The sequence below is a fragment of the Rhinolophus sinicus genome, chromosome 14 (genome assembly GCF_057876585.1).
Source record: "Rhinolophus sinicus isolate RSI-liver-muscle chromosome 14, RSI-T2T, whole genome shotgun sequence".
Taxonomy (NCBI): Eukaryota; Metazoa; Chordata; class Mammalia; order Chiroptera; family Rhinolophidae; genus Rhinolophus; species Rhinolophus sinicus.
The window spans coordinates 159,177,144-159,199,730 of record NC_142514.1 but is presented as its reverse complement, the minus strand read 5'-3'; positions in this window follow the sequence as shown (position 1 = coordinate 159,199,730).

Below are 22,587 nucleotides of genomic sequence, written 5' to 3'. Positions count from 1 at the left end.
TGGGAGAACAAAAGTGAGTAAAGGAATATCAGTTAAGTTATTGAAAGGCTACTCAAACTCTCCTGATGGGAGATGAGAGTAACTTGGACTCAAACTTGGATGAGGTTTATGATGCTGATATGGAGAAAGGGAAGAAATGAAAATGAGTGGCAGAGGTGAAGGACTTCTAAGACGTAGTATACAGGACTTGTCCATAGACTAGGCATGGTATATGAGGAAGAGAAAGATACTGGGGTGATGCAGATATCTGCCTTAGTGAATGTTCATCAAACTGATGTGTTCTGAAGTAAAAGGTAATTCCAAAATTAAGAAATGACTTGAAACAGTGAAACAGTTATCTCTGCTGATAAATTTAAAAATCCTGTATTTCCAAAATAATGTAATTATGTACGCAGTTCACAGAGAAGTTCAGGGTTTCTCTAAGAATTACTATTCAATCCCACTGTTTATACCTTTGTGGTCTAAATAAATTGAAAAATAGACACAAGTGCTAGGAACTTGGACATCTAATATCAGGTTATTGGTGAACTGGAGAATAGAATTATGAGCTACAGCCAAATTTGGGCATTCTGATACTTTCCCCACTTCCTTCCAATCTACTCCCCAAATCCATATTTGAATGGGGGAAATGGGTTTGCAAGGCCGGAGCAGGCTAACTGCAAAGCAGATCACATTTGAGGATCCCCAAATCGGGAAATTGATGAGCTCCAGAACAGATGATAGAAGGAACACCATGGGCACTTAAATAGGTAACACTTACCATTCAGAGGTTAGGAGTGGGAAAATGTTAGCTTCTTTTTTTTTTTTTTTTTTTTTAATGTTAGCTTTTTATAGCAAAGAAAGTTTCAAAAAACGGCATAAAGAGAAAGCGTGAGGAAACATGGTGTTTTAATGCCGTAACCCTGATGTATACTGAGGAAACTGACCAGTGCATTCCAGACGTTTAGCTGCCCACCTCTCACAAGTATGCCCTTCACCCAGGGTAAGGAATGAAGAGTGCATTCAGAAGCGTCTCCTCAGTATCACTCCATCTTGGAAAAGGAAGGCAGAGTTTTTCATGGACCCATGAGAAGAAACACCTGTTCTGGAATCTAACTCTTAATTCCTTTGATAGGCATGTCAGTTCCAAAACATTGCTTGATGCTGCACTAATACCAGTGGATTTGATTTTCATTTTATAATAAAGTATATTTAATACTCAGTTTTCCTGAAAATAAGACCTATCCCAAAAGTAAGCCCCAGTTAAGACAGCCAGATGGACACATTTAGTATGTTATGACGATGTTCCAGAAGATGATATGGCTGTATTTGAATAAATGTAGATTGTTGTACAAGAAAAAATAAGACATCCCCTGAAAATAAACCCTAATGCCTCTTTTGGAGCAAAAATTAATATAAGACCTGGTCTTACTTTCGGGGAAACACAGTACATTATTTTCAGTATGTTAATAACGATCCTTTCCCTTTAGATTATATAAGGTTTATACTTGATGCCAAAAATGTGTAAAATATGTATGTTCCATTGAGCTGTGTCAGGGGAAATATTATACTGAATGAAAATTATATCATATGCTTGCTCTGAGCCAGTTGTGCTCAATGCTGGATATGTACCAACATCTCTATGCAAGTATATAAAAACATTGATACCCCATCTAAGCTGCTCAATATCTTCTTTGGGACATTTAGTTTCAAGCCTGAGTGCATTTTTTTGCAAGTACTTGGGATAGTTTCTCTGTGCAGCCAAAACAGAGATTAGTTTATTTAAGGAGTCCCAATTTAGGAAAGTGAAAGATAATAACTGCAATTTGATCAGAATTCTTTGGAAAGCATTTGCAAAAATTTCTTGATTTTGTAACTAAAGGAAAACATAGCTCCGCTCTTGTCTAGATAAGCTCAATGCAATCATTTCTTGTACCCCAAGTGCCTTCGTAATGTCTAACTTACAATTTGCTTTGATAAAAATTAGGTGGGAAAATGAATGGATGGATCAATTGATGCATGAACAAATACAGAGGTAGACAAACGGGTGAATACACAAATCAGAAATTGATAGACAGGTGAGTGTGTAGATGGATGGATGCAGGTATAATGGATTGACAGGTGAGTGAATGAATGAAAAAGTGAAGGAAGAATGAAGGAGTGAGAGAGTACATGGACCTGTGAATAGATGGTTTGCGGAATGAATGAGAAAATAACGGATGAAAACAGAGGGAGACCTCTGAACTTTTTAACACCTCTTTGTAGTGCCCAATTTACCAACTTTCCTAGAATGAACCATAATTTATATTTGATTTTTCTCATGCTTGGTAAAAATGTTTGATTTTGGAGATGCCAATGAATTAAATAATTTTCTGGTTGTGGACTACCCAGAATTAGACTGTGATTAAAATATTAGTACAAACTCAATCTCAGTAGGGGCTAAAATAAAAACAGTTTGATGACCACCTACAAGAATGGTTGAATCGACATTTTGACATCTTAAGTATGATTTTAAGGATGTTGTCTATAGCGCTCTAAAGACCAGGGAGAGATGAGGCAGGCCCACACAAATGAAGCAGTCCTTTAAAATATCACTTTGGAAACAAAAGGGGGTTACAAAAGGATGGATTTAGAGCTGAGACTCTAATTCCTGTTTATTAGCCTAAAGATGAAAGAAACATTTTATTATGCATTAGTTTTTAGCTCCCCTAGGACCACAGATTTTGATCAGCCTAAGAGACCAATATAAGCCAGGAAGAATACAACTGTGATTTATATTTGTGTATTAGGTTCTACATAAAAAATGACTTCCATGTGTTTTTCATTAGAGGGATCTTTACAAATGCAGAGAAAGATTATATCTAAGTCATACACATTAAAAATTTGTTTATCTTGGTTCATCTTTAAAAAATTAAACAGTAAAATAAGCAAATAAATATGTCCAGTTTTAATTGGCATATTACTTAATAAATTTCTACTTTTTGAATAGTTTTACATTTACAGGAAAATTGCAAAGGCAGTACAAAGTGTCCTCATATCCTCCACACTCAGGTTTCCCTATTAACATAGTACATTAGTGTGGTACATTGGCTACAATTAATGAACCAATATTGATAGACTATTATTAACTAGGAACCATATTATATTCATATTTTCTTAATATTTACTTAATGTCCTTTTTTTGTTCTGGGACCCTACCTGGGAGACTACATTTACTCTTTGTGTCTCGTGACGCTGCTCATGGCTGTGACCATTTCTCAGGCTTTCCTTGTTTTTAATGACCTCGGTCATTTTGATGAGTATGTATGAGTCAGATAATTTGTAGGAGGCCCCTCTACTGGAATGTCTCTGATGTTTGACTCACTGTAAAACTGAGGTTATGGGTCTGGGGGAGAAAGATCACAGAGCTAAAACACAATTTTCATTATATCATATCAAAGGTACATACTATCTATAAGATTTATGACTATTGATGTGGACTTTGATATCATGTGGCTGAAGCAGTTATTGTCAGGTTTCTCCACTGCAGTTATTTTTTATCCCCTTTATGGTCCTGTACTTTTTGGAAAGATGTCATTATGCATTATACTTAAGGAAAAGGAAGTTATGCTCCACCTCTTTGAGGGGAGAGCATCTACATGAATTTTTGAAGTTCTTTTGCTTTTACTTAGTCACTTTATTCCGTGAGAATGAGGTGGTTTTTTCCTTCCAATACTAGGAATACAGGCTGTTATTTTCACAACTACCACTGAGTAGGGGAATGGGGATGAAATTGGAGTTAAGTTAAAATGCCACAAAGTTTTCTCTTCTTACTGCAGATCAGTCTGAATGTTATCAAATTGGTACCAAGAAAGCAAGTGATAGATGTATATAATTAGTGTCATAATAATATCTGGAAGCTTGAGTTGTACTATAAAAAGAAATAAAGAAGGTGCCTTGATAGGATGATAAGCCCCCTGACTCCCCAAATTAAACTCTTACTTTATTGTTTATGGGAAAATATTTCTTAACAATTAAGTATGGCTGCAGGTTTCTTAAAAATACAGCATCCTCACAGTATATTTAACTTTAGGGATTATAACAGCAAATGCTATAAAAAAAGAGCAGAAATAAAATATAGGAGTGAAAGGACAATAGATGCAGATAATAAAAGCAATGGCATAATGTTATTAGAACCCAAAATTCCACCCCTCACCCCAACCCCAGGCTGTTTTCTTCACTCCCAAGCAAGTCACCAGCTTATACTTAGTTAAACTTTACAATTTAAAGGTCAGGACTGTTGAACCTGTTTAATTGGATAAGGGCTATTTGTCAATTTTTCAAATTTACTGAGAACGCTACAGTCATGTTAGGGCATCAAGCTCTATCCAGGAGCTTGAAGGCATCGAAATGCAAATTACATTGCTTAGCATCTGCAAGTTTAGAGAAAGGAGTTTTTGTATTTCCCTCTCCTTTGCCAAAAATCTGCTGGAGACAATTTTCCAGGAATTCTTAATAGATGCACCTGGAGTCATAATACATCAGTGATTCTCAACCTGTGTCATGCATTTTAATCACCGTGGAGCTGTAAACATTCTCATGTCAAAGTCTCATCTCCAGAGATTCTGATTTAATTGGGCTGGAGTGCATTCTGGGAAATGACATTTCAAAAGAGCCTGGGTATTCTAATTTATAGCCTGTTTGTGAACAGCGAAATTCCCTAACCTGGGACTTAAGGAAGATTCTAAGAATAAACCTATTTATTCTCACTATTTTCCTGCCTCTAGTCCAGATACTCTCTCACCTAGCCTAGATATTGGTTATCGATATTCTATAACTGTTTCTGACCAGTTTGCTATTAACTAGTCATTCAACTTCTAGGATCTACCACTTATGTAGTTATATTATCTGTGTACTATTTCTTTAAATATATACATTTAAATAGTTGTCTTCCCAAGATATAAAGAGATTAATTTTGAGGATGACAATGAATGCATAAGTATGAAAAACTTCTGCAAGGTATTTACATAAATCGAAGGATTAATTCATTTAGTTTTGTAGGCCTTGATGTCTTATATACCTACATCTCAGTAGACATGGCATTTTAGAAACAATAAACATAATTTAATCCTAAAATTCTTTATTTTTTCAGGTCAATATGTCCCCATGAAAATGTGCATAATTTTTTTTAGGTTTGATGTTTAAATGGTAATATACTTGACTAGTAAATATCTATACATTGACTAAAACTAACTTTATCACCTTTTAAAACTACTATAATTGGTTGGTGTCCAAGAATAGTTTGAAACCATGTGCTAATAAGTTTTCACTTTTTAATCTATATTGATGAATATCAAATAAGAGCATTACTTACAAAACTTGATTCCCTGGGATATATCTTTGAATTCTTTTCAAAAACACCTGTGGCAATCTGAAGAGAAAATGAACTAATCTTCCACTAAATTAAACAACTATATAAGGAGAAACAAGAATTTCCTGGTGGAAATTTTATTGTACATAATTCCAATAAGTAATATTTATATTCAGAGTAAATAGTGACTATCGCTATTGAATTCCTATGTCTGTTGTATAATAATATATATCCGATTGCATTTCCTTATAATATATTGGCATTATAATTGTTATGAAATTAATAGCTCCCCTCCTAGAAGTAATGGCTTTCTTGTTGTCCCTGAAGTAGCAGATACCAAGCAATTGTAAAGGTGTTTCAAATTAATTTTTATTTACCAATTACCAAGACATAAATTAGAAAGACTCTCCTCTCCACCAATACAGTCTCAAGGATAATGAATCAGACTTCAGTCTTATCAAACCTACAGGCATTCACTGCTTTGGAGATGAAAATTATTGACCCATTTTTCCTTTTGTTTCTTTTTCTCCCATAAAAATCATTAAGCATACAAATGCCAATTATAAAATTTTATTTCTTTATAGCAAGTGGAAAGGATATTTGGATTTTTGTTTTGTTTTTTCCCTCTTCAGGGCTTAACTATCAACCTTTTTTATGGCATATCAGAAAGCCACTAGGAAGTTAATAAACGAACTTAAGCACAGGAAACACTGACAAGATTACAGTTTTAGAAATATACCTCAACTAGTTAAATAGAGAAAAGGATCAGAGGGCAAGAAGCTAGAGGCAGGATAAGTTAACATTAGTGTGTCATTCCTATGGCATTTGTTAGTTGACATTCTACAGAAAGAAAAAGTTTTCTCTATTATCTAAGTATCTATCTATCTATCTATCTAGCTATCTAGCTATCTGTCTATTATCTATTTATATCAGTGTGGTTCAATTCCAACCCACTTGCTTTTGTCAAATACAGTAGGAATGCATTTGAAATTCTTATTCAGTCTTCATGATAACTTCCACTGGGTGACTTTTGCTGCAAAGAAGTATTTGAGACGCTCTTTTATTGCATTTAACTAGGAGCACAGTTTTTTAAAAGGTAACAATCTAATGTTAATCCTAAGAAAGTGCTCTCCAAGGCAATATTTTTGAAGCAATAATAGGGTCAAACTTACAGTAGGACCCAGATACCCAGTGTTATCCTTGGGAGAAACAGTTGTTGTGTTATCCATTACATGGATAAGGAATTAGAGGGAAATTGATACCAACATACAATACTTGTATTTATTATTATGTTTCCTGATTATGTCTTCTCTTGGTAATATTCAAATAAGAATTTTTCACTTATTTGAAATTATAAGCCATGACATTAAGAATGTTTATCTAAAAGTTAAAGCAAAATTAAAACAGTTTATGAAATAACACTGGCAATTGTTTACAAAGCCAACTCAACATTTGTATAATCATACAGGGGAAATACCGCATTTAACTTGCTAGTTATTAATGATTTAAGGATTAGAGTTTACTGATAAGCCTTCTCTTGTGGATATGGACATTATTCCTGTCCAATAAAAAGATAACCCTCTCAAATTATGACTTTATTCCTTATACAAACTAACCAGTCTTGTATATAATTAAGCAAACATCACATGTTTTTATTTTCAAAATTCTTAGAAATATGCCATTTTTTGAAATATCCTTGGATTCGATTTTACCATTTTGTCATCCCCTTATTAACAAGTTCAAAAATAAATATTTGCTACATGTTCATTCTATATTTGTAGGAGAGTCAAATTTTAACATTTTGAAAATTATTCTCTGACAATATTCAATAATCACAATATGATAAATAATATTTGCCTATCTTGCTGTGACCCATTCCTGTACGGTAATTAAAATAAATAAATGTAGTCTCCAATCCCTGTAAGTCCACTACAACCTTATGCTTTTTCCCTGTAAGTGCAAGTTTATAAAATTCAGTTTCTCCTGATCCTTCAGTCAAACTCATGATTGGAAGTCCATGTCTGTACTTGGTAGGAACAAGCAAAGTGAATTCTCAGATATCCCTAAGCAAAATTACTGTCCTTTGTTTTCAGTGCTATAGAAAGCACATTATTCTACAGTTTTAACCTTTATAATGCACAGAAAAGGAAATTATAGAGAGTTCAGAGAACAACCTAGTTGGTCCTTGTATCTTTACCAAGTTCTCACCATAGGTAAATGGTATGACTGTTATTCAAATCCAAATGTGTATTTTTACAGCCAATTTTCCTCCAGTACTACATAAACTATGTATTATTGAAACATTGCTAGATCTGTCAGATGCAAAATGACTATAAATCTTACACAAAAGACATCTTCAGTAAATCAATGAATTTGACTAAAAATGTGGTCAGTTATATCCTACTAATAAGAGACAAAGATTATGAGTTTAATTCTTATATTGCAGCAGTAGCATTGAGCAATGCTGCAACACCATTCAGCCCAACTGGCTATAATAAGATTTCTCTGAGTCATATACTTAAAATTACTTATCAAGAAATATATCAGTGTGCTAAACTCTGGCTTGGAATTGATTGTATATTTTCTTCTCTCACTGCCATCACTCTGTGATGAAGACATTGTTTTATATTTTTACATTTGAGAAAGATTAGTTTGACATTTTTAGAAAGTTTCCCCTAAGCTGTTGGACTATATATTGCAATGATTTCTAGTGTTTTAACCACCTTCCTCCAGTTCCTTAATGTTCTGAGATATATGCTAGAATGCAACTCTAGAAGTCACAGAGAAATCCTCTTCTGTGTCTTTCTAGTTTGATTTAACTCTAATATTTACATGGTTCAAAAGCTGCAGCTGCCAACAGGATGGGGGATTAACAGAAATTAACTCTGAGGCCCTATACTATTGGTTCAAAGTGGTATTAAATGCATTCCATATACATAGAGCAGGGGTGTCAAAACTGCCCGCGGGCCAACTGCAGTCCGCAATCTATTGTTAATTGGCCTGCAGCAAATTCCAAAAATATATTTAGTTTACTTAAATAAACCAGGTGAGGCAATACGTACTTCACCTCGAGTGAGTGGCCTGGCTGTTTGTGCATTTTACCACATATGGCCCTTGGTGAAAAACGTTGAAAAAAGTTTGGACACCCCTGACATAGAGTGTTGGCCAAATGAAGCCAGAATCTACAATGTTCTACAATGTGTTCTTTTTACATAAATGGGAAAACAATGTGAATGCAACATACGGGTGTCTAGGATCATGTGAGGCTGAGCAGCTGAGATTTCTGGGCCTTGACCCCTAGGCTTTTATTCAAAGGGATGTGCTCATGCACTTACTTGTTCAGGTTACTTGGCTCAACACTGTAAGGTTAAGAAATGTGCCCAATGTCACAGAACTACAGAACTGAGACCTGATAGCTCTAAGTCTAAGGCCATTGATCTTTCTACTTCCCTATGTTGCCAAACAAAAGAGGTATAAATCATCTATTTCTGCTAGTATGCAAACTAGTTATTCACTATTTGCAAAATGTTAAGGTATTCCCTCCAGAAAATGCAAGGTTTTTTAAGTTTTGTGATTTAATGATGAGCATGGCTTTCTAGGCTCTAAAACTTTCCTTCTCCCCTTCCTCTTCCCTTCCAACGTTCTCTCAATAAATACTTATCATCACTTTCTAGGGGTAATTCAGGGTGTTAAGTGGCGATCATCAAGCTGTGAGCATGATCCAAACTGCCCAAATTTCATGGATTTCGTAAATTAAACAGGGATCACATTTTTAAATTCAATTATGAGAAGTGTTGTGAATGAAAAATGTGGTGTAAAACAAAAGGATAAAACTGAAGACTTGCCCAACTATGAATAAAAGTCATGGCCAGTTCTTTGAAGTGAAGTGTTAGCTTAACTTTTAAGTATGGATAGAAACATAGTAGGTCAAAAGAGAAGGGAAAGGGAGGGATAACAATACCTGTGAAAGCCTTGCATCAGGAAGAGTGCAGTGTACTCTAGGAACTCAAAGAACCCACGGGGAAAGAGAGGCAGGGAAAGGACCTAAACCATAGGAAACTATTGGAGGTTTAAAAGGAGAATGAAACTTCTCAGAGAAAATATTTTTAAACTTCACTGTAAACTATAGGTCACCTATTTAATGACATGTGGGACAGCACCAAATGTGAAATTGACAGAGCAATAGATTGTGAGTAACAAATGCTGTGAACGATCAGTTTTCAAACAAACAAAAGTATTGACATGTATAATATTTGAAAACAGCAGCATTTATTTTTAGGAGCCACCTTTTCTAGAGAAAATGCTTTTAAGTTAGTTCTTGGGAAAAGTGACTCTTGCTAAATAACATGAATGGTATTGGTATTAATGTTTTCCACTTTTATTTTTCCTAGCCTTTTCCAAATTGTCTAATTAGATGAAACTATAATATCCACAGTCCTTGACATTATTGTTTACTTTTCTTCCTCTTCTTAATACTTGGTAAGGTGAATAAAAATATTGACTACTGCTGCTTACATTGACCTGTAGTAACTATTTGACATGTGAGAAAATTCTTTAAATCTGTTGGCTCTTGAATTGATTTATCTTTTTCTTTTTCCTTAAATGACTCAGACATATTTTAAAATGTACAAACAAAATTTTAATTTTTGAATATTTGGAAAAGACTGGTAAGCTAAGAAGTAAAACACACACACACACACACACACACACACACACAATCATAATAGTACTAGTAGAGAGAGCTGATTTAAATATGCATGTTTGAAGTAAGTTTTGTCACATGCAAATATTTTAAAACTAAAAATAATACAGTATTTCATATTGAAAAAAATACTAAAATATACATTCCTGTCATTAAAGGGTCTTAACTTACATCACCATTTAATGGCTACATAGAATTCCACTGCTTTTTTCTAATTTTCACATCGTTTTTCATCTCTCATAACTTTCTTCTTTTGCCACAGTGCACATTTATAAATCATGATCTTGAAAACATCTTCTTGATGAGAAAATTATAGTAGATACAGAGGCAAAAGAAGGAAGTGTGACATTTTTAAGAACACTAGGAAACAGCTGTATTATGTGTAGTCTGAGAATATCCTATTACTAGCTTTTCAAATATAGTAAATGCTAACATATTAGAATAAATAAACTGCACAAAGATTTATTTGCAAAACTATTTATAATAACATTATTTCTAGTGTTGAAAAGATACCGTTATTTAAAAGAATGCATATTAAATTAAAATTTATATTTACACAGCGTATTATTAAGCAGTTATTAAATATCAAAAATAAAATATTGGAGAGCTTGGGAAATGCTCCAACATTAATTACTCAAAAGATATTAAATCTTTCTAAAGAGAACATGATGATGACAAATCATATATACAAACAAACAAAAATTTGGGAAGAAATAAGAACAGTATATATGTGTGTGTGTGTGTGTGTGTGTGTGTGTGTGTGTGTGTGTGTGTGTGTGTGTATTTGGTATCTGCATTGAAGTTTTATATGCAATTTTTACTTTTAAATGTATATTGTTTTCAAATTGTGTTATTGGAAGCAGATATTATTTAACAGAAAAAAATCATTATTAAATACAAAGAAAAGTCTTGCAATACATGAGTCTTTGTGGCATCCTATATGATTTTATAGAAAATCAATAGTGTTAGATGATATGCTTGTACATTCTTCCTTGCTACTAAAAATAGCCCACTCCCCCTCCTTATTTTGCCATATGTGTGTGTTAACACAGAAGGTATCATTTCCCTTTAAATATGCTCACAAATAACTTTTTTCTAAGAGAACTTGTTTTTCCTGACACATTATTCAGTTATCATGAAAACTTGTACCTCAAAAAGCACATTTGAAAAATATTCAGTCTATTTACTTTCCCAATACTAAAAGATTGGCATGTTCTCATTATAGTAGAAAATGTTTAAAAACTGTTACCATTGATTTAGAAGCCAAAGCTTGTTTCACAACAGTTTGATAATTATTCTTACATTTCTAATAAAATAATGGTTTATTAAGTTCAGTTTGCTTTCTACTAGATACAATTGAAATTAGAATGCCTAAAATAATAAATAGTACTACACTTTAAGCACACACATAAAACAAACAAACAAACAAACAAACAAACAAACAAAACTTATTGTCATGACCATAACAGGAAAACATCTGTCTATAATTTAGAATCAAGCTCTGCCTAATGTCCTTATCTTTACTACTATTTGTCAGTTTCTGAAATTAGTTTTATATTCTCATGCATAGCTTTGTTAAATAAGGCTCTGACCAATAAAGTAATTGTTATCTAAGATGTAATATTATTCAGATATAACATTATAGGTATTCTTATGAAGTAAAGTGGATAATTGCAGACAAAAATTTCTTCTGGAGAATAGTAACTATTTCTCTAGTTTATGTCATCACATAAATCCTCAATTTCCACATAATTCCACATTATTTCCTAAATTGACAATTAATTGTTTTTTGTGCATATATCATGGTAGCCTGCATTGTTTTTCTTCCATTATTATTTTATTCAGTAAGTAAAGCCATATTGCAAGAACATTAGGATCTGATGGTTAGGTCACTCTGCCTGATTCAGCCTCCCTCTTGAGCAACACAGTCAGATTAACTGAGGAGAAATGGGCTGTTCAACTATAAGCAGTGTAGAATTCTAAAGTCTAATTAAGAATGTCATAATAAAAATAACAGCAATTAATATCTTACCATTTGACAGTAACTGTGCCTAAAGCACAAATTGTGATTATTTATTCTCACAACAACAGTTTTAAGGATGTTATTAACCTCATTTAACAGGTTAAAAAAACAACAACAAAAAAAACAAACCTGAGGCTTAGAGAAATTACGTAAATTGTTGGGAGTACAGGTCTGGTTAATATCAGAACCAAGTTTGAATCTTTGTGTGACTCCAGAATCATCAACAACAACTATTAATTGCCCAGGTAAATAGAAATAAGCTCAAAAAGAGGAAAATGGAAAAGCTACAAGTTCGGAGGATCGTTAGGGCTACTGTTAACAATATCAATATATAAAAGTTTATGAACAGAAGATAGAATCAGAAATAAAGAGTGGGGAAGATTCCTGACTGAAGTAAGAAATGAGAAACAAAATGAGAGATATGAAACTATTATCATAAATATATTTGATACAAATGTGTATTCATCATGGGATCAGATTAGACATAAACTCACCATCAAAGTTTTTGCTTTCTCATAGATAAACATTAAGCAGTTTATAGGGTGTAGCCTGCTAATGAGTAGAAGTGATGGAGTAAAGAATGCATCCATTTAGTGTGTGTGTGTGTGTGTGTGTGTGTGTGTGTGTGTCTGTGTGTGTCTGTATGTATGCGCACGCATATGTGCATGTGTATAAAATTATTAAAAGTGCATGTGTCCATTTTCACTTTTTCTTGAGGTATGCTTTGGCAGAAATGCAACTCGTGATAAAACTACTAGAAAACCATTGATTGACTCCACTGAATCAGACAGTTTGACTTTACAACAATAACCAAAACCAACTCCTCATTTTTTAAGAATGCTTAAAGACATGCATGCTGTTCCTTGGCTTAAATTTAAATACATTACATAATTTGACATACCCCATTTCCACTGAAAATTCCGTTTGCCGTTTGTGTTGAATAATTTAAGAAACCGTTAAATGGATGACATTGAAATTCAGCTTAAATATCAACATCATATTTGATTATCTTTTTAAAAGTTTCTGCAAAGTTTCACAAGGTCAGTTCTTGTGTTGTCATCTGCCAAGAATAATATTCACAGTGTTGCTGGATATGACAGTAATGGTTTGTGCAGTAATTGAGCATCTCAGCTTTGATTCAACGTGCTGTGTCTCCTCAATACAATTTATGTTCTTCTCTATGTCTTTCAAATGAACACTGCCTTTTAAGAAAAAATTAAATTCATGGATGTATTTTTGAAGCTTTTTACATTTTTATAATGTGTCAGTGTGCCCTGCTATACAATTTCCTTTGGAATTTGTTTAATAGCTTCTCCAATTGTTCTATTGCCTATGCTTAACTCCTACACTAGACATAAAATTTGCATAATAAAACTCTTCATGAGTGTATTACAAATATATTAATATATTTTATATACGAAATTTTCAGAGAGTCTAATGTGTTTAAATTCTACACTACATTTTATATTCCTGAGCCTCATTATCATGTATATAATGGGTGTAAAACATTTACTTTATTGGTGCTATTAGGCTTTCAATTATTGTGAAGGACATATCTCTAGCCTCTAATTTCCCATTCAAAACTGAAATCATACCGGTGACAGAGTGATATGGCATTGTAAAAATGCGAAAACTATAGAGGATGTAAATAGATGAGTGGTTGCCAGGGATTTAGTGGGAGTGGTAGAAAGTGTTGACTAGGTGAAATACCAAGGTTTTTAGGGGAGGTAATGAAACTATTGTGTCTGACGCTATACTGGTAGATATATGCCATTATACATTTGTCAAAACTCATAGAACTCAACAGGCACAAACAGTGTAACTTTAATATATGCAAATTTTCAAATAATAAATTATAATTTATTATTTGAAATGCAGAATGTAAAGAACAATATAACTGTATTTATAAATGTACAAAATAACCTTACTGGGGGGTATAGGAAAAATGGTGTTGCCATAAGCACTTTAGAAATGAATAGAATTTATAAGACTAAAATGAAAAGTAATTGTACATTAGAAATGTACTTAATAGAATGTAACCTGTATTATAGAACACCCTTTTTTTTACACAAAGGAAACATGATAGTTATAATTCTAGAACTTTGGCAGATACAAGGTTATAAGTCTACCCTGCTTGGACTTGAGAAAAGAAATAACAATGATCACATTGAACAGATTCAGAACCAGAGCTTCAGTACAGTTCACAAATTTGAAATAGTCTGTTGAACATGCTGATGCTCAGAAAGAAATCAGGTTGCAGTTAGGAAAATGAGACAGAAAACAAATAAATGAATGAGTCAACCTCTTTTTCTCAAGATGGCTAGCAAAGATGATTTTTAAAAAATGAATGAATCGTAGCATTAAATCTCAGATATTGACATAAGTACACAAGTGATACAAGACAGAATACATATAACAAGGTTACAAGAAGTAGAGATATAATGTCCCACAATGTAAGGAAAATGCAATTTACTTGTATGGGGCAAAAGGAAGGGGAGGGCTTCAAACAAGAGGTGACACTGGCGCTATACTTGGAAGGGCAGGTATGTCTTTGACAGCGTAAGCGAATGTGCAGCGGCCGGAAACGTCAGGAGTGCACTCAGTATGGCAGAAGAACAGTGTGCAGGTGGTATACTGTGAGATAGGAGCCTAGGAATAAGAGAGTGTGACTAGTTTTGTAGAGCCACTTGGAATGCAAGCTAAGGAACTTGAGCAACATAGGGAGACAGCAGAGGTTTGTCAAAGTTTGCATGTAACTGAGTGAGAGGGCCAGGATTTTTATTTTCGGGACGAGGACATCTTTGGGCACATGCAACCTGTACTTTGGCACAGCCTCTCTCAGCAGCTGCACACTTCCGTAGACACTGTCTTAAAATTTGTAATAATTTTATCTTTGTTTTATAAGTGAAATCTGATGGGATAGTGGAGCATGTGTGCCAGGGGAAAACGTGCTTGGAATATGCCCCGTTCCTTATCATCCCATTTGTAGTGCCCATGAGCACAGAATTATCATTGATCCGAGCTACACAGGAGTTCAGCCAGAATTAAAAGGAGTACAAGATAAGCATGTTATGTCTATGACCAACTATGAAAGGGCACAGAAAGCCCTAAGAGGAACACTTTCCGTTTAAACTAGAATGTGCATCAAACACAAAAGAAAGTAATTATGTTCTAAGAAATACAAATAACCAGGGAATCCTATCATAGCCATTCTTACTCATTATACTTTATATTAGCCAATCGCTTTGGCTGAAAATAATGATACAGAAAGAAAGGGACAGATAAGGCAACCCACAGGACCTTTTCTTTTCAATCATTCCTTACTCAGCAGTGTGCCAAAAGTAGAGTATGTTGGTAATATTTGCATACATCAACAATTAAATCAAAGGTAAAACAGTTGAGTTACTTTTGTTCAGCATTTCATTCTGACGAGAATGAGACAAATATAGTGGGGGTGCAAAAATAATGGATACACATTTTAATAAACGGTCAGCATTACACAAGCAGTAGTTCACTGCAATCAGAAGTGTCTGGATGCTGATGGTAACCACTTTGAGCACCTCTTATAATTGCAGAAGTCAAACATGACTTGTATTTATCTTTTGCTATTGGTATATATCATTACAATTTTAATACAGCTTTTTTCCTTTCTTAAAATGTGTATACATTTTTTGGGCACACTCTGTATATGTGCAACCTGCAAAATACGAAATCTATAATTTTAGTGATTCTGTATACAAATTAAATGTTCTTATGTTTACATATAAAATTGGTATAAGCAAAATGAACAGGAAAATTCATGCTAATAACTTGAAGTTTAACTTTTATTTCATTATTCCAACCTCAAATAGTAAACAAAGTAAATATGAAATGCAGAAAGAAGGAGTACAGGAGTAGAAATTGTTTTCCTTTTTCCTCCCACTGAGAATAATTAAAATCCCTAAACATTATATATAAAGCAAACAGAAGAAGACTGAAATGTGAAGAGAAAAGGAGAAGACCTAGAGACTACAGAATCTAAGGAATGACCAGTGGTGGTTCCTGGGCTTTGTTTATGCCTTTATATATCCCAGACATGGACCTGAATAAAAAAGCCAGCATTCTGCAAATGACAAAGGGTGGAAAAAAAAAGCCCAACAAAGGTGAAATGGAGGACTGGTTAGTGATTGCCAGGGGTTAAAACTAGGAAAGGTAAGTTTTGGGAAAAAAGTACAAATGACTACAAATGGCCAATATGAGAGATCTTCATAACGATGGAAATATTCTGTACTCTGTGTCAATTTAATATCCCTGCTGTGATAGTATGAGATCTGACAATTAAGTTCGAGAACTTTCTACCATGTGCTTGCATTGGCAGCACTGTACAAACAGCTCGGTAAGGTTTCATAACCCAGGTATATCAATGTCTCACAGTTGTGTTCTTGTGACATGTGGCGGTGTCTTGCTGAGTGGTGTTCATTATTGTTGTTGCGTGTTTTCATGTGCCATCGAGAGAATGTCTGAGCTTGAATTAGAGCAATGAACAAATATTAAATTTCTTGTTAAACTTGGCAAGAGTAGAAGTGAAAGCAGGCACATGTTACTCCATGTATTGGGATAATGCCATGAAAAAAACGGCAGTATGTAAATGGATTAAACATTTTTCTGAGGGGAGAGAATGCTTCACTGATGAAGAGAGGTCAGGGTGCCCAGTAACAAGCTGAACTGATGGAAATATTGCAAACATTCATCAAGTAGTGCATCAATATCATCAGCTGACTATGAAAAGCATAGCAGACCAAGTAAACATCAATAGAGAAACAGTTAGGAAAATCTTAACTGAAAATTTTGGCATGAGAAAGTTGTCAGCAAAAATGGTCCCGAAGGAACTCACCGATGAACAAAAGCAAAGAAGAGTCAAAGTTTGCCAAAGCTTTTTGGAGAGGCAAGATGTTTCGGGCTGTGTTATCACTGGTGATGAAACACGGGTGTACCAATACAACCCAGAAACAAAGCGTCAAAGTTTACTGCGGAAGTCAACCAATTCTCCATGACCAAAAAAGTTTCTACAGTCCAAATCAAGAGTCAAAACGATGTTGCTAACCTTTTTTGATATCAGACGGATTATTCATTATGAATTTGTACCAATTGGACAAACTAGTTAACCAAGTTTACTATCAGGAAGTGCTGAAAAGGCTGAGTGAAAAAGTTAGATGAAAACCATCTAAACTTTTCACCAACAATTCATAGTTCTTGCAGCACGACAATGCACCAGCTTATACGGCACTGTCTGTGAGGGAGTTTTCAGCCAGCAAACAAACAACTATATTGGAACACCCTCCCTACGCACCTGATCTGGCTCCCCAATGACTTCTTTCTTTACTGGAAGATAAAAGAAATATTGGAAGGAAGACATTTTGATGACATTTAGGACATCAAGCGTAATATGATGACAGCTCTGGTGGCCATTCCAGAAAAACAGTTCCAAAATTGCTTTGAAGGGTGGACTAGGCACTGGCATCAGTGAATAGTTTCCCAAGGGGAGTACTTTGAGGGTGACTGTAGTGATATTCAGCAAGGAGGTATGTAGCCCTTTTTCTAGTATGAGTTCAAGAGCTTAATTGTGACACCCTGTATACTACAGTTTTGCAAGATGTTACTACTGGGGTTATTACATAAAGGATGCATGGGATCATTCTTCGATTACCTCCTATAACCACATTTAGATCTGTAATTATCTCTACATGAAAGCTTAATTAAAAATCACCAAAACAAAATAAAACAGAAGAACAATAACAATCATGCCAAGTTGAGCGATCATAGGAAAAAGGAGCAAGCTTCATGTTGAGTACCTTGAACAGCTCTTTGACCCTTAATTTTTCTTTTTTTTTAAATAAAAGTGGTTCCCATATTTTAATTCAGCACTGGGCCTCACAAACCATGTAGCTGGTATTATTTAGGGAAGATGTGTTTGTATTTTATCCTATTTTCCTGAAACGTCCAAAAATGTGTAAAACCACATAGGTGTGATTCTGATAAGACATACCTTAGAATCTATTTGCTGTCTGCTATGGCAATCTTAAATGACTTTCAATTTCTGCTTTATGTAGAAAGACTGTACCTGCTCAAAATTGCAATTTAATTCCCAAGTCATTCACTATCCCCTTCTGTCAGCTATTCTCCCCTCTCTCTTATCTCTTCTTCCATCACCAAGTTCCACAATCATACTCTGAGTCATTCCAGCAACTTTCACTCCATTGGTTCCATTTGGAATGCTCTCTTTAACACTGGCCCAGTAAGGTGCATGTCTTTTCAGTCTCTATTTCCAAGAATCTACACCTTCTAATGTAGGGAAAATTCAAAATTCAGAGGCTGCGAGAACAAATACACTTAAGGCTAAGTGAACAATGAAATTGAGTTAAATGAGCTAGGTATAAAAAGAAAGGTGTTGGTGGGGATAATGCTGAATCTGTTTTCAAGGCTGAGGTCAGAAATCTTTATCTCTGGCTGTATGGTAATATCACCTGGGTTTTCGGGGGGGGGGTTGTTTGTTTATTATTATGTTTGTTATTTATTTGTTTTTAAAATAGAATGATGTCCAGGAACAATCCCAAAACAACTAAATCAGAATTTCTGCAGATAGAGTCAGGGCACAGTATTTTTGAAAAGTTTTCTAGAAAAACAGATAAGCAGATAATTTTTTATCAATTATTTTTAAATGTAAATGAACATGAGTATCACCTGAAAAGATTTTAAAAGCACAGATTACCCAGGCAATTTCTCAGCAAATTTTAAATGAAAGAAATATGTGATACTCAGAAATCATCATTTTAGCATGGCCGACTACCCCCACCATCACACATCTTACCTCTCAAGAGGGCTTCTGATGCAGAGGGTTTGTTGACCAATATTTCAGACATTTTTCAATAAACACATTTTTCCTAGGATAATATTTAATAATGGGAGCTCTGCATTCCCCTGTCCTGCTATATGTGCATTTTAAAGCAGTCAAAGCTCTAAGAAAGCTCCTAAATTGTGGGTTTGTTGGTAGAAGTGATAAACTACAGTTTTGAGATAATGGAGCTTTGATAATGGGAAGGTGGATTGATCCCAGACCCCTCATTTGTTATGTATCCACGTGTAAGTTATGTCGTATTGTGAGATTGTAAGACTGATCACAAAGTTGACGTGAGATATGAATCTTGTATAACCTCACCAGGAGAAGCACCTTTTATAAGATTAAAAACCAAAATCAGGTTTGGAGTGAAGAAAGTACCTCCTGGGCAGGGTGACAGCTGGACTACTTGTTTTGTATTGAGCACAACTGAGCAATGTATTCAGATTGGCCCTTCCATTAATAAACACCATAATGAGGTAGGAAGAGGGACCATAAGGTAACTGGAACATGGAAAAAGTTGCATTTATTAAGTGTCAGCTCTTCCCCGACTATTTTGTTTGACATCTTACATAAGTCATCCAATTTAATTATCCTTTATCTTCACACAACCATGTGACAAGTGTTATTTTAGTTTTCTAAGATTCCAGAAAACTCTAGAGAGTTAAGCAATGTGCCCAAGGTCACATGTTGATGTTAACTGTAATAACTCTACTAAGCACACTATAACCACTATATGCTAAGGCATGATTCCATTCAGCATTTTATGTACACAAACTGCACCTCTGCAACTCCCAACAACCCCAGGAGGTAGTGTGGGGAAATAGATGTTTAGAGAGATTAAGAAATGTGCCTAAGCCTCATACTTTTGATAGCTCTGGTAGATGAACAAAGTAAGTCTGTCTCTGGAGTCTTCACCACTTTCCTGCCTTAATCATGAAATGGCTTGGCTTGAATTGTCTTACAAGGCAAGGAATCTGCAGCTCTATTCATGACAAAGTAAGAAGCACTGCAGAGATTCAAAGCAGGGAGACTCAGAGTATATGAAAAAAAAATGGAGTACTTCTTATATTTCCTTTTGCTCTGTGCTGACTTATAGTAGTTAAGTTATTAAAAAAAAACTCAATGGTATACACATAAGTAGAAGAATAGTGTTTGAAAGGCAGAAACAAATCTGGGTTCCAATACTTCTCTTTTTGCTTCGGTAACCAAGCGTCCATTTCTTTATATTGTATGTGTGTGTGGATGGGGGGTATTTCCAATAGGGCATTAGAGAATGAGATGCTAAATGAGATGAATCTGCCTAAGCTCTGTCACATGATGTACACTTGGTAAGTATTAGTTTCTACATTTTTTTGATGATCAGTATTTTATATGATCTTAATTCATTGTTTCAAATGGATGTATCTGTTGATATTGTATCTATTTTTATTTTATTTTATTTCATGTTACTTTTGGAGGGGCTATATTAAGAAAATGTACTATTGAATAACAAACAAACAAAAAAAACTGTATATATATACACACACATACATACATATATATAGCACTAAGGGGTGTTTTCAGACACAGAAGCATCGTTGAAAAAGGAGAAAACCATATTAAAGACGTCCCTTCAACTCCAAGATTCAGTGACCATCAGAGATTTCAATGCAAGCTGATAGGAGCATATCTGATCTCTCGGTGGAAATATGGTTGATTCTGATTCTGAACAGGAGCTCAAGACAAATTCAAACTACAACTCAGCTATCCTGTTTGTTCCATTTCTGAAAACAAGCAATTAAATAAATACATGCATTTATTGAGGTTCAATATATCTCTAAGGAAAAAAAAAACACACAAAAAAAACCACACTAAACAAAATGGCCGTGAGAGCTATCTATGGGCTAGTGATTACACAAGGTATGTTTTCATATGAGAGGAGCACAGCTGAATTCTGAGAGAATAAAGAGCAAAGTGAGCCATTTGAACACTGTTGGTCACATTGGGACTGAACCACGTAGGGACAAATACTTTGCCCTTGAACTCAAGAGGACATACATTATAATTCCTGCTTTTGCTGATCCTTAATTGTGTTACCTTAGGAAGTGGCTTCACTATTGTCAATTTCTCCTCATCTATACAATGTGAAAGTTCTGACTTCATGATACTTAAAAATTCCCTGGCAAACATGTTTTAAAAAGGCATATACACAGGTTCTCTTCCTTCCTATTACAATATGGTATGTCAGGGGTAGGGCCCAGGAACTTAAAATGTTTTAAGAAATAGACTTATATTATTCTTTGATAAATGTTTTATGTCCATGCTTTAAGAAATATTGATAGCAATGTCTTTCAAGTTTATTATAATTCTATCTTTCTATCTATCTATCTATCTATCTATCTATCTATCTATCTATCTATCTATTGTAGTTATTATTTCTTCTCAAGAAAATCATTGTCTGGAATTTTAATATTAAAGATTTGTGATACATGGACGAGTTTCCTAGGTTGGTGTCAGGGATCATGCTCATTCTTAAATACCTTTCCCGATCCCATATTCCTTCCACTTGAGGGAATACAGGAATTGGCTTTGGTCTTTGATTGTCTTTAATAGACTTAAAAAACTTGAAAGAGATCTTGAGAACTTAGGAAAAGATTACATTTTCAGTTTGAGGTATGTTTAAATTACTTGGAAATGACTTGTTATTCGCAGCAGTTTTGCTTAAATGATACCATTGAAGTCAAATGAAGGGAGGAAAGAATATACCTTCCCCCAACCCATTTCCTCTAACGTGTGTCTCTCATATTGTTTAATAGCATATCTTCAATTAAACAAATTATGGATTTTAACTTAGGGAGTAAGAGTTAATGCTCAATTTAAATGGGTCTTGTAATGTTTCCAACTCCTAGAGGTAAAAACATTTAATTTTTGTTACTGCGCTGAGGAATGAAAAGTAGCAATGGCTTTGCTTAGCACTGGGGCCCTGCTTAGTTTTCTATTGTTATACTTGCTTGCCCGTCCCTGACCAGGGAGAGTTTATTCAACAGCATGATATCATCTAGGGACAACCAGAGGAGAGATTCTGTAGAAAGTAATAAGTCCTAGAGCAAAGGAGAAATTTGTGCCAGGTTTCTCAAGTTAAAACTGAATACTGAAAAGAGATTTGCAAAATCCTTGTTTGCTATTGTGCCATGTTTACTGTGTGACATCTGCAGGCTCAAACAAGTTGCTGGCAGATGCTTGGTTAAAAAAAATATAATAAAATTCCATAGGACTTTTACACCTTGCTGCATGGGCTAGAGACCACATACTGTAATTATGTTGGGCAACATTTCATCAGAACATCTGAACAAGTTGGCTTCATATACAGCATTCTGACAACAGTGGCTTTTTTTTTGTTTTTTTTTTTTTGTTTTTTTTTAAGAAACAGGCTTTCTTCCAGGTATTGCAGAGCTGATATATAGCTTCCAAGGTCTTTGGATCAATTGGCTCCTTTCTCATTGGATATCTCTCCTATAACATCTGAATTTAGAGTGTGTTATAATGTTATTCTAATTTTGTTTTCTTATTGTAAACAAGGGATAAATTATTAATTTGAGGGAATAAAATTGAAAATGTAAAGTACACTACAAAGTATGATAAGGAGACGGTCAAATCAATTATGTACAAAGGCAAAG